Source organism: Branchiostoma belcheri, unplaced genomic scaffold (assembly GCF_001625305.1).
Source record: "Branchiostoma belcheri isolate BF01 breed outbred unplaced genomic scaffold, Haploidv18h27 scaffold17, whole genome shotgun sequence".
Lineage (NCBI taxonomy): Eukaryota > Metazoa > Chordata > Leptocardii > Amphioxiformes > Branchiostomatidae > Branchiostoma > Branchiostoma belcheri.
In genome coordinates this window covers 2,655,305-2,671,985 of record NW_017803157.1, presented here as the reverse complement: position 1 = coordinate 2,671,985, position 16,681 = coordinate 2,655,305, and the positions used below count along the sequence as shown (strand labels likewise).

At 40.9% G+C, this 16,681-nt stretch overlaps 1 protein-coding gene across 1 annotated transcript in view; it reads left to right on the top strand.

The window, feature by feature from the left end:
* The window catches only part of LOC109466607 (neuropeptide FF receptor 2-like), a 62,755-nt gene that overhangs the window by 45,138 nt on the left and 936 nt on the right, over positions 1-16,681 (top strand). The window lies entirely within an intron of this gene.

Genomic DNA, 16,681 nt, shown 5'->3' with positions numbered 1-16,681 from the left:
ATAACAGAAGGTAGCAGAATTTCTATTACAGAGAGCTTTAGGATTTTGCGATGGAAATCGACGTTTCGCCACGCTTCGGTGTTTCACATGCACAGCGTTAGATAAAAAGAACGAACCAATCCTTTAATATATAAAACATCTGCTTCATCGACGAAGATCTCCCTAAGCATGTCGGCAACATTAGTGTAATCACAGGACGACAGTAACGCAGTCTAACGAACTGTTCAGGTTCCCACTGTGCCGGTGAGTCAGCAATCCTTCATTCACTTACTACCCGGCAAATTCTCAAGTGTATTTAACAATAAATGTAACGCAAGTGTCACAGAACTTCCCCTGCGCCCACTAGCTAGTAAAATGCAAAGCCACTAATTAAGCTAACAAACATACAAGCTGTAAGAATCAGAGCTAACACTGAAACTTTATGTGTGGTTTCCGCCATATTTCTGTTCAAAGGCATCCAATGCAAGGCAAAACTGGATTTCAGTCATTTTTATTATGGTCATTTTATGTAGTAAGATGAATCCATTGCAACTAGCCTACTGATAACTCTGAGGCAGAAATGCGATATCGCTGAAAGAAAACGGTTGCTTGTTTCTTAGCGTCGGCCACTGAAAATAATGGGGCGCCTCATGTAGCTTGTTCTGGGGCATTTAAACACTTTAAGTACAGTTATAAGATGATGACGAAAATAGCAATAAATGTCAATATCAGACAGATTTCCTCATATCCGGATTTTGTTTTTCGCCCTGAAATTTCCTTTCATACTTGTAAAGACAAATTGTTCGATGAAGACACCAAACTTTTGGATTCGTGATTACGAATGTAATAGACCACCGTCCTTGGTGTATACAACGCCTGGCATAGGGCCATAACAGTGGCAATGACAAATATGGCGGATCCATGGGGCCGGTATGTACAGCTACCAAGGGTTTATTCTTAAACCCAAAAGAATACGGTAGATAATACCGGAAAGTCGTTTAACTGTGCTACTAGATCACGCCCCAGGCTTTACTGCATAAAAATGTAGCATGATTAAACGTTGGTTATGCAGACCAGCCGCCTAAGGTCCCGTTCTATCTGTATCATTGTTAAACGCCATCCCCGTAATGTGCAATGAGTGGGCCGAAGATCGAGCCCTGGGGGAGTTGGATGGCCTCGGCTATTTTGGACCTGCCATACCTGTTTTTGTGTGGATGAATCATCGGGCACATTCCAGTGATGGGAAAATAAGTACGTCAGTAGATTATGGTGTTTCCATGTCCCCTACTGAGTATCATAATGTTCTGACGTTCTGAGAGGTTAATACTGATGGTGCAATCAGAGAGAACTGAACATTCTGGTCTGATACAACCGGTGTTTCATCCTTACCATGCATATGTTCTTGTCTATTCTTTTGGAAGAACTTATCATGGCCACCCGCGAACCTAAAGCCCCTATCACACATTCAGAAACTTCCCCCAAACACAAGCACACCAAGGCTGACTGAAGTTCGGAAGCAGTCTACCTTTCTATACAAATATAATGACTTTGATTTACATGTACATTTAAGCTACGTTTCTCACACACCGACCAACTTCCGAACACCAACCAACCACCAGCCAACAATTACCGAAACTTGAATGTTTGAAACATTTTGAAACATTCGGCTGGCGCAGCCGAACAGTAGCAGTTCTTGCTCACGACCTACTCCTAACCATGGTTGGGGGCGTTCGGCAAGTCTTCGGGAGGCCAAATTCGTGAATGTGTGACAGGGGTAAAACCATGCCCCAAACAATACACACAGTATCCTATTAAACTTATGAAGGGTGGCAAATAGTATTTTTCTGGCAAATGGATACCGCCTGACCGATTAAATACTGTCTTTGCAGCCAGCCAAAAGATCTTCTTGGAGATTACAAGCATACAGCATTGCTAAGAAGTACAGCAGGGTATATTGATAGATACATAGAAAATGTTGCAACCATTATTTTTGCATGCCTCGATCAAAGTCGCAACAGATTTCTGTACCCATTTGATTCAGACCACTTCTAAAGCCTAAACAATCCTTCAGAACCGTAGTCAATAATTTGACAGTATTTCAAACTCCAGGCATATCCATCACAATCCCCTTAGCGGTTAGCTGATTGATGACACTTGCCGCCTGTCACAATACTATACAGCATGATTAAGTACCCAATCAAATAGTCATTGTACGTGTGTTCACAACAGTAGTGGTGTTGGAAGTCTATTCAAGAGGAAGGGAATGTAAATTCTCTTATTTAGCGCTAAATATCATATCAGAAATTACCTTGGATGGTGCAGTTACATTGACTCATCACCATATACCATCTTTCACTTTTATGTACGTATTTTGTACCATTTCTTTTTACCGATTCTTTCCGTGCCTTTATACCTTTGGGCTAAATGCTAGTTACAAACACTTTCACGTCTTCCAACTTGTCGAGAACTGTTTGGCATTCTTGAAAGGTGCAAACGAAGAAAGAGACGAAACAACATAAGGAATGCACAGCAATACAACTGGCTTTAAAGGCCATGGAATACCACATACTCTGCCTGAAGGATTTCCGTTATAGGCCATCAGAGTTCAACGTTAAAATAGCCAGAGGCATTTTTGACAGATATGGAACATCATACAAGAGAAACTCGACCAAAAGGTGTTAGGGGGCCTCTTCCTCGTCCATCAAGTTTGGTTTTGGAATGGAAGCCCAAAGCCGAAACCTGCCCTTTGTGTTGCACTGCAAAGTCAACGGAAATCTCCGAGCATTAGAAAAAGAATGGCAGTGGAAAGACTGACACCTCCATTATGTGTTTATGGTTAAAGATTTTTGCGGTTAAAACCTGAGACACATCACGTATGAATAAAAAGCTAAAGCTTCTCGTCTTCTATTGCTGGAACCGTTAAACCCACCCACATCATAATGTTTGACATTCTCTACGTCAAGTCGTTAGTTACGGAGTCTCTTTACGTACCATTTTGTGTTAAAAGTACGGAAGTGTTATCCTTGACTTTTGCCCCCGTGACTTGCAGTCTAAAAACGCGGGTGACGTTTTATGTTACCGACTGTATAAGTAATAAGGTTAATAGAACCTGCGGCAGTATCGTGCGGTTTGGATATGTCAGTGTGCGTGGTGTAGACTTGACTGATTGATATTCGCTCGAGGTCAACAGCTACCGTTAAACACCCTGTGAGTGCGGACTGCATGACGCCACTCTGATATATGTAATGACGTGATAGTCGTGGGGAGAAGAGGCTGGAAGCTGTGGCAGCCTAAGATTTCTGGCCATGTTGATGTGATTATATGGATGACATCCTCTGGGAAGTTCAAAACTGCTGCGAGTTTCGCTTCCACACAAAATCCCGACCACTGGGCTTATCTTGCGTTTGGATGGCTTGGGCACCTGGATACTCTGACATCTTTGCTGATATGGTAAAATGTTCAGAAGCACGATGCATTTTCCCGACGTGCATCGTCTTTGACGGTTAGACAATTATACATCTTATACCATGGGACCCGATTATATGATGATTTTTGACTGAGTTGTATTTTTTGTCGATGGATTAAAAAAATTGTAGTGGAGGGTACTTTTAACGATAAATGTTGACTTAAAGTAGCCGAGGCTAGGTTACATTCTAAACATGTACTTTACAAAGTTGAGTAAAAAAAGTTTCATATGATGCTTTGGCAATGTCATGGGCTTGCTGGAATGGCGTCTAGACGACACAAGGTTATTGGGATTTTTGCCAAGCTCCCATTTAAGTGCTGCTATTTGTTAAGTAGCCGGGGCTAGATAAGATTCTAGGCGTGTGCTTTACAAAGTTGGATAAAAAAGTTTCACCTGATGTTTTGGCAAGATAAACTTTCCAACCTTGTCACTCTAGTGTGAAGTTGCCAGCACAAGACGGCGGTCTGAGTTTCACCTAGATGAGCGTTGACCTAGAAGGTTCCATGTCAGTTCAGTTTTCATCAGTAACTATCCTGTGGGAGGTACAATGGCACATTGACTCAATTTTATGGATGACATCCTCTGAAGACCCTCAAAGTAGTGCGCGCGGGCGTATAAAAAAATTCCAGCCAAAGAATAAATGCTGGTATTGTAAATTTGCGGTAGTACACAACGACCTTTACGACAAGCTGACACATGCTGGCCTTTTCCGGCATTTATGAGTCGGCACTACACGTACTGAGTTCTGGAGTTAAGTGGAGCTTCAGCAGCCTTACACTGGAATCCAGATTTACCGCCGGCCTTGCCGATTCTAGCCGGCGCACTAACAGTATCCAGCCATCCAGGGACCTTTAGCGGAGGGACGGCGGTAAATCTGGATTCCAGGGTACGGCAACCTGGGTGCCACCCTCATGTAGTTACTGCAGGCTCCCTATTGTCGCTAGCTACTATGGACTGTGGAGGATGGCACCCAGACGTCTGTATCTGTATCTGTATCTGTATAGCTGGTATAACCGCCCTTCGGCCTAACACAATAGCTTCGATGGCACGCGGCGCAGCGGCAGCTGGCTACATTACACCGATCGACTTGTTACACCTAACCCTTGAACATCTAACTCTAGACATTGTTTATCATAAGACAGACTAATATGTCTATCTTATGACAATGCCCCTACTGTACTTGGCCATGTGATAGCGAGTTCCACTCTACGATAGTTGTAAGGAAGAATGAACACCTCAATTCTTGGTTGACAACTCTGGTACTTGAAGGCATGGCTATTTCTTTTATTTATTTATTTATTTATTACGATTGACCGCATAGATAATATACATGGAGGGCATGGTGGAACAGGTGCACCTAAGTTGGCCTCGGAGGGGATTTTCTTGTTTTTAGAACAGGCAAAAGTCAGTGGGCGCGCGGATGCCATCCATAAAGTTAAATCGGTGTGGCCTAACTGTGCGGGTTGTTGAAATCGCCGCGGTACCAACTCGTGGCGACCCCGACCCCCAAAACGCCTTCCAAATAGCGCTGCTTGACAAAGGTTGGCTGACCGTGAAATCTGCCGTTAATTTCCCCGTTACAAATGACATGCCGAAAATGGACGGTGATCTGACCTGTACGAAATGGATGGCGGAATTTGTTCCGTTTCTGACAATTCCTACAGACCCGATCAATCATAGAGGATGATAACCTCCACGTTACAGTCTGCAGGGAACGCAAGATTGAAAGTCTGGCGCTAGAATTCTAGAAATGGGCCAAGATATTACCTTTAAGAACGCCTTCCGGAAATTGCTGTAGTACCATATTCGCTAGGGTATTAACTATCAGGACACAAGGAAACTCAGGCACTCTTATGAATATGATTGAAACTGAATGCCAGATGGATTGTTCACTATACAGTAGTAAGAGCCTATTGTTAATGTTGTTCACTTTTCTTTCAGCTTGTTCAGATCAAATGACTGATTTAATACATTAGATTATTTTATGATTTTATTTCACAGTGTGAAATACAAGTTGGGAAATACTAGTACATAAAAGAATGTCAAAATCTTAGAAACTGTATGTTAGAGAATAGTTAAACCTCTAATCTTGCCGCATACATATATTCTGTACGTAGGATCTAGGATGGCTTTGTGTATTCATGTATTTACTTTTGTTGGATAGATACCCATATACCTATGTACCTATCTACATGTTGTGCCTATATACCTAGTATCTACCCATCTACCTATCTATCTACATGTATTTACCCATCTCTCTCTCTATCTATTTCTTTATCTATCTATTTATCTATCTATTTATCTATCTATTTCTTTCTTTATCTATCTATTTCTCTATCTATCTATCTATCTATCTATCTATTTCTCTCTCTCTCTCTCTCTCTCTCTATCTATCTATGTATCTATCTATCTCTCTCTATCTCTCTCTATATATATAGAGAGGGAGGAAGAGAGATAGACATATGGATAGATAGACAGGTACATGGATAGATATTGCATAGATAGATAAATAGATAGATAGACAAAAATACAAACAGAAAGACAGAGACTGAAGTGTGCCAAACGCCCCTCATCCCACCTAAGAAATTATCAATTCACTTTACAGAAGATACGTCCCCAGCCCTCTACTACCGATTGCTATCGGCGCGTGCCTGTAAGCCTCGCACTCCGTACGTTAACGTGCATGAATCATTCAGTGTCCGCGATAATCGATCTGCTACGGGAAGGCGACTGCTGCACGAGATTAGGCGCTCATGAATCAACAGTTCCCACAGATTGACCCGCGTGTCGAACCCTTCTTAATGATTTTCAAGGCCTTCCGTTGGAATAGACTCCCGTTGTTGCCGATAAGGCGAGGGATTAGCTTCAGCGGGGAGTTCTTCAGCGATTGCCTGCGGTGAAAAGGGTGTATAATCACCGCGGAACTACATGTACACTCGCGGTAAATCCCTGTAGAGACGCCGCGACGAATGCGGTGTGATCTGGAGGTCCTGAAGCTTCAGTACTTCCTCAAGCTATTGTCGGCAAAATGCCATAAAATCACGGGATTAGCCCTGAGATCAACCGAAGTTATGTTATGCCGTTTTAGTCATGTATATGATCATGATATTTTAGAATTAATGCACCACACGTAAAGTGTTTTTGTAAAGATGTTTTAATAAAATTGATTTTAAAATCACTTCCCTTAATTACTTTTAATGTGGTCAAGTAAGTACTTTTAAGTGTATTTTTAAATATGTCATTGTTGTAAAACACGCAATTCAGCCTGTGGCTGCCATGTGTTTTTGACGAATAAACCTTTCATCAATTGATCTATCAGACGAGTTAGATAAGTTACGTATACTAATGTTTAAGGGTTTAAGTCTTTAAGTCTAGAAGAAGAAGAGAAGGCCTCGGCTAGCTGGTGATGTACTGCAGCAGGCCAACCGTGCCCAGTGTCACATGTTACCTGTCACACCGGTCATTATGGCAGTGATTAAAGCAAATTGGCGTTGGTGGTCAATCGATGGTCAACAGGATCTTCAGCCACGGTCCTAAAACCGGCCATAGCTGACACGTAACCTGCTATCTATCAACTCTAATGCAACAAAACGACTGCTATTAAACAAGTATTTGTGACACCTCTGCTAGCTTATCATGCTCTCTTAGGACAATAACACATTAAGTCGTTTCCTTATTGTTCTTTGGTTGGACACTCTCCAAGATAAAAAGGTACCATTAAGCTAGGCTACACATCATGATAATAAATAACACAGTTATAACTGTACAGTACGAATGGTAAAGTGAATATTTATGACCGACTATGTCCCATCGTGGCTTGGTGTACAATAGGTTTTGCTACCAACTTAAAATCACAGCTCTTAAAGGGAAAATGGCAATTTCACAGGCGTAAAGTTGACCCATTTTACCAAAGCAGCCTCATACATAAGACGGTGTTTCAGTCACCTTAGGAAGACCTTAATGGGTTTTCAATTTGGCGCGTGAAGGGCTGATGTGGCAGGTTACAATCTGGGGTTGCTACAAACGGAAGATTCAACAACAAAGCATTATCTGTTGGGGCATGCAGGTGTCACGTAGTCTAAAAAATAAGTATTTTACTCAGCATGCAGAGATCAACAAACTTTAATTATAAACAGGCCTATAGTTGTATTGAAACATTTTGCAAAAACGTGTTAAAGGCATCCAATGCAGTTCAGGGCAGCAAAAATTAAATATTCTTAAGACGACAATTTGTATGATATACATACATTAGCACTTTTGCCATATTTCACACTTTTAAAACAGGGCATATAAAATAGTGCAGAAACAAACCCCAAGATGGGTACCCCTAAATCACCACCAGGATCCTACCGGTAACCGTTTTCCGTCACGATTTTCAGCATTTTTGCTCTATGAATGTTGATGTACTTTGGGATAGTGTTGTTTCAGCTTAGTATGTACATGCGTGGATAAGTGTATACATTGATTATACGAAACAAACGCTACGATTTGCAATCAATTGTACTCAATTGCTGATAAAATCTACCACACCTTGCCTGATAGACCGTTATTCTTCGGTACCGTACGTGGCACTTGAAAATGGGCAATTCTACCGTTCCGTCTAGCAGAGATCTAGGACATACAAATCCCAGAAGTGTGCTAAAAACACACCTGTAGTTCACCGAGATATCATTTTACTTATCATGGCGTCGTTTTCCGGATCATTTGCAACATGCAGGCTAGCTAAGGAATCTGGCCCAGAATCGCATGGCTCTTCAAGGAAGCATCATTGATTTTTTTTGTACCAAAAGATCAATTTGACTTAATCAGTAGGGAGAGATAAAAACCCTTTGTTCGATAGTTGGGCATGATAATAGCCCACATTTCTGAGCAAGTGTACATAAAAGAGACGCGAAATGATCTCAACAATAATAGAGAAAGCATACATGTATTCCAGGAGCGATCGCTCGTCTGTGGCTGCACTGATTTACATTACAAATGCAGGGCTTGAAATTTTGGGTAACATTGAAAATTACCTGCACCAGACAAATTTGACCTGCACCACTCAGAATTGGAGAAGTATGTATCATACTAAAAGCTGTTAAGAAACAATTGCCACTATTTCTTTAATATAATCAATAGAAGGTAACGTCTAACAATCAATGCAGCAAATACAAATCTGCATGCACTCACATGTACATAATATATACCCAGTACATGGACAAATGCAGAAATACCTGTACGGCCCCAATTTTACCTGCACTAACGTGCATATGCACCCAGTATGTTGAGCCCTACAAACATTAGTAGCATCGTGATAAGGTCTTTATCTTCTTTCAGGAGTTATTTGTGTGTATTTGATATTAAGCATATGTTTGTAGGTCTGCACAACAAAACAGGGCCAAACCAGTAATGTCAATCAAGGTACAAGAGTAACATGTCGATAGCATCAAAATGGAAGTAGGTTAACCCGGCCCAATTGGCCCATTTAAGGTGTAGTGATATAAAAGCCTTATCGAAGATCCATTTGAAGACATTATCTTCCCTAGTGGCGTGGATTTTTATTCGAAGACTGGGTGATATTTTACGGCTGTGCACAAGAACATTGTCCGCCCACCAACGACAAGAACAGGTACAAGAACTTAGTAATACGTACTTATAATCTTTATCCCTTGCAAGGCATGATGCTATGTCATTTTTCTTCCATCTGAGTCTGTCTTTGGTCATATCTTTACTTATTTACATATCTTTACTTCTTGCCGAGGTAATTCCATGGACGCCAGGTTATTATAACAGGTGTCCAATATTTTATGGCTGTTTTGAGATATTCTTGTGTCATCCATTCGTATTATTACATGGCTAAGCCATTTTAGTCTGAAGCTTCTGAAAGTGATTCTGCGGATAGTCTTCTACAACCAGTTTTGTTATAGAATCCGCCATTTAAGAATTTATTAGGCAAGAAGATGCGACAGATCTTACACAGGCAGATGTTGTTGAATGCGTCGATGTTTGGCATGTCAGTCTTTGTTTACCCTCTAACTCTTAGTAGAAGAACTAATGTGACATTACTGTTGTAGATTCTTAATTTTGAGAAATTTTGTCTTTATTTGTCGTGACTGTCTAGGTGGTTTGATGCAGACAAGAGCGACTAGATAGGTACAAAGACTTAGAAAATCCGATTTTATTTTGCTCTTGAACACAATGACCCACTATCCATGTCACAAGAGCGACACGACGCGGTAGCTCGGCGATGTACATGATGACGAAGACGTGTTTCGCCACCCGACTGGCTGGTATTTCTCACACGAGCTCGAGCGTAACTTGATTTTGTCCTTATTTGCATACCTCAAACGAGTTGATATCTCATACAAGTCTCACTGAGTCAGTCTATGGAACAAGACCAGAGTGACTGGTCGAAAGCTCTAGGTCAGAACAATCTCTTGTGTTGGAACAAAAGGTTTAACTTAAAACTGTACGTGTGGCCGAAGGACGTGTCCCTGGGTGTCATGTGTATTTAGACATAAACCAATTATAGGCTATATTACGTTAAAAAGAGCGCTACCAGACTCCCAGAATCTTTGAGCTATGTGAAAAAAAGTTCAATTTTGCATCTCGTCGATAGGAGGCGGCTGTGAGCTGCTTACTGTAAAGCTCCTGTCACACATTCAGAACCTTCCCCCGACCTTGCACCCGAAAACCAGCCGACGTTTGTGAGCAGTCTGACCAGACGTAGGCCATGCTTACGTGTACATTTATGTACTAATCGAAGTGAATTTGGGTTATATTTGAGTCAAATTTGACCTACCCTCCAATACACACCGAAAACTGTTGACCACCGAAAGTCTGACAGTGCCGAATCATGATTGCATGCAAGCCGAGACATGGTGGATAGATTCTTATTTTTTTTATTCCAAATTTAACACAAGACATGGTGCCGGCACACTCAATTTCTTTATGCCGCCACCAATGCAGGGGACTATTGACGATACTCATTTCCACCTGATATAGTTAAGTGACGAATTGAAAGCCCAAAGGCACAAGATCGGCGGCGTGGCAGGATTAGAACTCAGGACCTCTTGGTTGCGACCCGTGCGCTCTTCCGTTAGGCCACAATTGCGGACACATTCGTGACAAAATCACGTCGGCACACCATGACTCACTGGAGACAAAATTGCCCAAAGTGCTATGATTGGTTAGTGTAAACACTCTTTGATCGCTTGCGCACACGAGACAGGCGAAAATTACGGTACAGAAATCATCTGTAATATATAGTAATCATATCATATAAGTACGCGTAATAGCCAGTACATGGCATGCAAAATGACCCAGTTCAAACACAGAGTTAATGTGGAATCAGAGAGGTCAATATCGGACAGTAGACTTCTTCGTACGCCCACCAACTCATGGCGTAGCACGAGATATCATTTTCTGTAATCTTTTTTTTCTTACATATATAGTAAAAACCATTACAAGTAAAATACACAAGAAGAGTGTGCTGGGGGTAGGCAGAGACCAATTTGGTCTATCTGAGGCCTTCCCCGCGACTAAACGAAAGCAAGTAAGCAAGTAACTTCACGATGACCAGACGAACAGATCGGCTGGTGCTCTAGAGCAGTCTGGCTAGGTTTAGGCCACGCCTATGTTTTGCGCCAACCAAATTTCAGAATCATTTCCCGAGCTAACCCCAAACAATTTTTTCAACGTTCCTCAGTTTTTTTTCAACGTTCCTCAAATTTTTCAACGTTCCGCAAAATTTACGGCACATAATTGCCAATTTTTCAGCTGCTTTTTACGATTTACCGTAAGGTCGAAACATTTTTAAATGGACGTAGATGCCATCCATATTATCAAATCAATATGGTCAAGTGGAAACAGAGATGTTACTATCGGTCAGTGGCATACATCTGGGACTAACTAATGGCTCAGCGCGAGCTTTCACACATCGTTATTTGAAAAGGATAAGTTTCAAGAAGGACGCAAGTCGTTTATAGTTTCCCTTTGAAGGCTGACCTTCCATCAGATGAAAGAGATTTGCATGAAAAACATGTAGCATATGGTCTAGAGATTAATAGAATATGAACTCAGTATCATGTTTGTAAAATCATACCAAAGCTTTAGTTAAAAGAAATCATATTATATCCTACCAAAGCTTTAGTTAAAAGAAATCATATTATATCCGATTCAACCAACTGATGTACACTCTAGTTTATACAGTTATATATAAAAACTTAAGACATGTACATTATCATGTCAGCCATGTTCCATATATATACATGTACTATATTAACTTTTGAAATAGAATGTTATTGTCGATACATAGAACTTGTAGGTAATACTGTAGACATGAGAGTAGATGCTAGCTAGATATGTAGTACTGAAGAGTTTGCCATGTTGTGCAATAAAGATTGACTTGACTTGACTATTACGGTGAAATCATATGCATACTATAGGGAAATGTACATAGCATGCCTCGTGCCTAAAAATTAAATTAAAGTTTGCTGTATCTTATACCGGGGATTTTTACACATTTTAATACATGTTTTTATTTACATAGAATAACGTTATATAAAGACGAAATTGGCAAATAGCCAGCTTAAGATTGCTAAAGCTTAAGTTCTGAACTGGTTGATGCTGATCAAAGATGAAAGGAATTCTTGAAAGGTTATATAAGGAGGTCCTTTATTCCACAACCAGCGATGGCTGTATATATGTATATATATGTGTATCTCTCTCACTTCTTTAGAACCTCCGGATGCACAGCCCCTTGGCAACCTGATGACATTATTCACGGATGCATGAAAGGTTGTTTTTCTATCAACAGGGAGACAGAAACCACTACGGAGAAACACCGGTTTGCTGTGTGTAATTGATGTTGAGTAAGAAGATATTGTGGATGAAAAACATCCTCGTGTTACAGGTACGTCAGAACTGTTAAAGAGAATTTTCTGGTCAACTGACACTTGTAGGGCGGCAACAAATTCCCCTTTTTTCTTACCTGTGTCTTCAATTAAGTAAAATGTGCCCCCGGCGAGGTGGCTTGCTGATTTTTTTCTACGTTTTCTCTAAGTATTCGGTTACTAAATAGTTCAAAGTTTCTATTGAAGAGTTGAAAGATCACAGATACATCCGTCGGCAGAACGAAAGCACTGAATAATCATATGCAAAGGGTATCCATTAGATTATAGCAGCCACATCTGCCCGCTTGAATTTCATTACCTTGTGGCCTGACGTTACCTTTCTTACGCCGGGACAGTCCAAAGTTGTCGTTTGGCTTCGTGACTGTCCCTCAACCAGGTTTCCCTCGTATGTACATTGTACATTGTATTTACATCGTTATGAGCTCAAGTCGTTATGCAAATTCATGCAAATTATGTACAGATACCTTATATAAAAAATAAGGCAGCATAACTCGTCGAGTATTACTCGTCTGACTGACATCAGAAAATTTCTACCGACAGAAAAGTGTTTCTTTTCAGGGCCTTGGAAATCCACATCATGTTCCTATGGTAACCGTTGCTAAGGAAAATAACCATAGGCAAAGGTAGTATATGACTATATCCGTCTGGGCGGTTAGACGTGTTAGGCGCCACATGCGTCCGGTAGAATTTTATTACCTTGTGGCGTCGATGAAGGTTAGACATCCAGGTAATATTTCATATATCGAGTCCACGGATGTATTAGACCGCGAAACACGCTGGTGGGAACGGGGTGTTAAAGAGGCAATATATGAAAGAATGTACAACCCCACCCTCAACAGGGAAGGGGGGCTACGGGTCGATCTTTCCGGCACTTGGGATTTGGCACTCCCAGCCCCGAGGACAGACAACACTTAAGCTCCTGTCCTGTAATACAGGAGCTTTCAGACTAATTTGCATCATCTTGTCTTGACTTGTCTGACTTTTGTTCCTTTTTCGACTTCCAAAAATTTGTCTTCACTTTATTTGCATATCAATCAACAGGTTGTGTATATAAACCTGCTTTCCCCTCTGGTCTCTCAGTCACTGACGAAAGCTAGTGGATACTAGCTGAAACGTCTGACGTTTTCAAAATCATATCCAGTTGCTTGAGTAACTGTTTTTTGGCTTATTACCTTGTGGCCTGACGTTACCTTTTTTCTCGGTTACGCCGGGACAGTCCAAATTTGGCGTTCGTGAGTCGCTAAACTAGATTTCCCTCGTATGTACCTTGTCATTACAGCGTTATGTACAATGTACATAGGTCCGGTCTATGCTGCCTTGTTTGTAGTCATAATTTGATGTCCGTAAATACGACATAATTTCATTAACATGGCCCGCGGGTCGGTATTGGACAGCATGAGTTTGGTCTCCTAGGTAACCACCCGTCCACGTCAGAAGCTGAGCCTCACCCAAATAGTATCGTCTGCGGTAGGCAGCACACTCGTGTGGAAAGCTACTGCGTCGTACAGCTAGGTGAGTACAGTACATTTCACATCATACTAGTATTAGTTTTAAAGGATTCTGTCTTTGTACTGACAGAGTCTTATTGCAGCAGGTCATGTGCGATACAATGTGAACCAGTCAGAATTGCCCTGAGGAAGCTAGCTATGGTATAAAGTCAAACCTACTACATCTATATAATCTAAATCCCATTCATTTACATGTTGCAATTTTTAAGGTAACTAATAGGAGCTGCGGCCAAACCTTCACGAAGGAAGTTAAAAATAGTAGGAGCCGGAGTCAAACCTGTCACCTCCACAGATTGTTAGTAGTAGGAGACGGAGGCACACCTTCACACCAAGTAGGGTAAAAATCAAAGCTCCTTGCCTCCGCAGACTCTAAATTGCATTCATTTATGTGTTGCATTTTTTTATGTCACTAGTAGGAGACGGAGGCAAACCTATTACGTCCACAGACTCTAAATTCCATTCATGCACATGTCTCATTTTTTAAAACTTCACTAGCAGAAGACGGGGTCAAATATATTACCTCCATAGACTCTAAATCCCAGTCATCCACAAATCTATTATACCTTCATAGACTCTAAATTCCAGTCATTTACATGCTGCGTTATATTTAACGTCACTAGCTACAGTATAAAGTCGAATCTATTACATCTATAGAATCTAAATCCCATTCATTTACATGTTGTATTTGTTAACGTTACTAGTAGGAGCTGCGGCCAAACCTAGCCTCTACCAGGCAACGCGGATCGCTGGAAAAATAGTAGAAATTGGCCGAAATAAAGGGATTGTATACCAGAGAAGATCCAGGGCCATAGAAGATCCAATTTGCGACCCACGGCTTCTATGGCCCTGGATCTTCTCTGGTATACTATCCCTTTATTTCGGCCAATTTCTACTATTTTTCCAGCGATCCGCGGTGCCTGGTAGAGGCTACCAAACCTTTACCAAGGAGGTTAAAAATAATAGTAGGAGACGGAGTCAAACCTGTTACGTCCACAGATTGTTAGTAATCGCAACGACACCAGAGTATTACTGGCCTAATGTTTGGGGTCAGATGTTAATACGGGGTATTACATAGTTAGGAAATTGCATGTCCATAACGACAGGAAGTGGATCTAATTTGTGCCAGGCCGTGTCGTCTGGTTCAAAGGCTAAGGCTATGTTGATTAGATTATATGGATAACATCCACGCGCGCTCATGGATTTTCGTCTGTTTCAACAACTAAAAACGTTTTCGACCATGCTTTAAATCGTACAAAGCAGCTGCAAAATGAGAAAATATATGTCGTAAAAATATAACGATACTAATGTCGTAGAATGGAAAGGAAAAGAAGAAAATTTGAAGAAGTAAAAATGAAGAGTCTATCATTCTCCATACCATCCTCTGTGTGTTTAGCCATTTGTTCAACCTTCATGACCACGTAGATTTCATAATGAAGGCAATTTTTATTTTATTCGCACGGTCGCATCAGTTTTGGGGTTCCAAGAAGATGCCATCCATATTAATCAAATCAACATGGCCTAATGTACCAGGGACATACTAAGGGCAACAATGTCAATGTCAAAGAAATAAAGGTTAAACTGGCTACAAAAACTTCCTGTAATATAACTGCAAGCATGGCTATACTTGTCTTGCATGATACAATGTTTCTTATCATATCACAGAAAATCCTTTGAAAGCAAGATTCGTCATTATTATCCCATAAAAAAAGGCTATGTATGGTATTTTTATCGGCTATGCATGATATGAATGCAGGCGAAGCTGCATCTGCAAGCAACATGTTAACAAGTCTCTAAATTTAGTATCACGTATCTTACGATGACCAATTAATGTATAATGGCGAACATGCCTAATTATCTCGCATGGTAAGATATTTCTTATTAAGTCAAAGAAAATCTCTTGAAAGCAAGCTTGAAGTCATTATATTTTTGAATGGCTCTCGGTGAATGCAGTTGAAACTCCTTCTATGCATCGGACATGTTAACAAGTCTCTAAATTTAGTATCGCGCATCTTGCTGCCAATTCTGGACAAATAATGCTTCGGAAGCTCTCCTATCGCCATCCTTACATCTTCTTTAGGACATTTCTGTTTCCGCTCAATTTCGTTGTTCCTGAGGACTTAAAGCTGCATCATGGAACACTAGGGCGACACAAAAACTCAATTTCCTGTTCATTTCTTTACAAAGTGAGTTTGACCAACCCTACTCCATTGCAAATGAGCAACATTAAAGAAGTAGAGCTGCCAAATACGACGCCTTACGGGTGTGTTACAAAGCTGGAAGCACAGCTGTCGACAAACCATGTTTGTTTAAATTTTGGTATTTTGTGGTGGCACCCCAAACTTAGTGCACCTCGTGTTCGCTATTTCAGTGCCAACCATAAAATATCAGAAATGTTAATCTCCAAGCAGATCTTTTGGTGGTCAAATTGGCCAGTCTGTAACCATTTCCCCACCCAAGTGGTTAAAGACTGGCCAATTTGATACTGTCTTACCCCCACCAAAAGATCTGCTTGGAGATTAAGAAATGTGAGATAATTGCACAAATAAGTTGAAAAGTGGTAGTGAAGTACAATCCTTCGATTTTTTTCGATTAGATTATTCCAATTTTTGGTCCAAAAGTGTTGGATAATGCCCCTTTAATCTGTTAGTTGAGAACATGCATCAAAATGCATGGGACATAATTTCCGTCCTTGCAGCACTAAATGCGCAGATAACACCTACCAGTACGCCGTCATTTTAATCTTTTAAGAGCCATGACGAAGTCTGCCTCAGCTCCAGATTCCTGTATATAGGTCACTGCTCTTCTGGTAATCCTGTAAGTGTTATACAAGC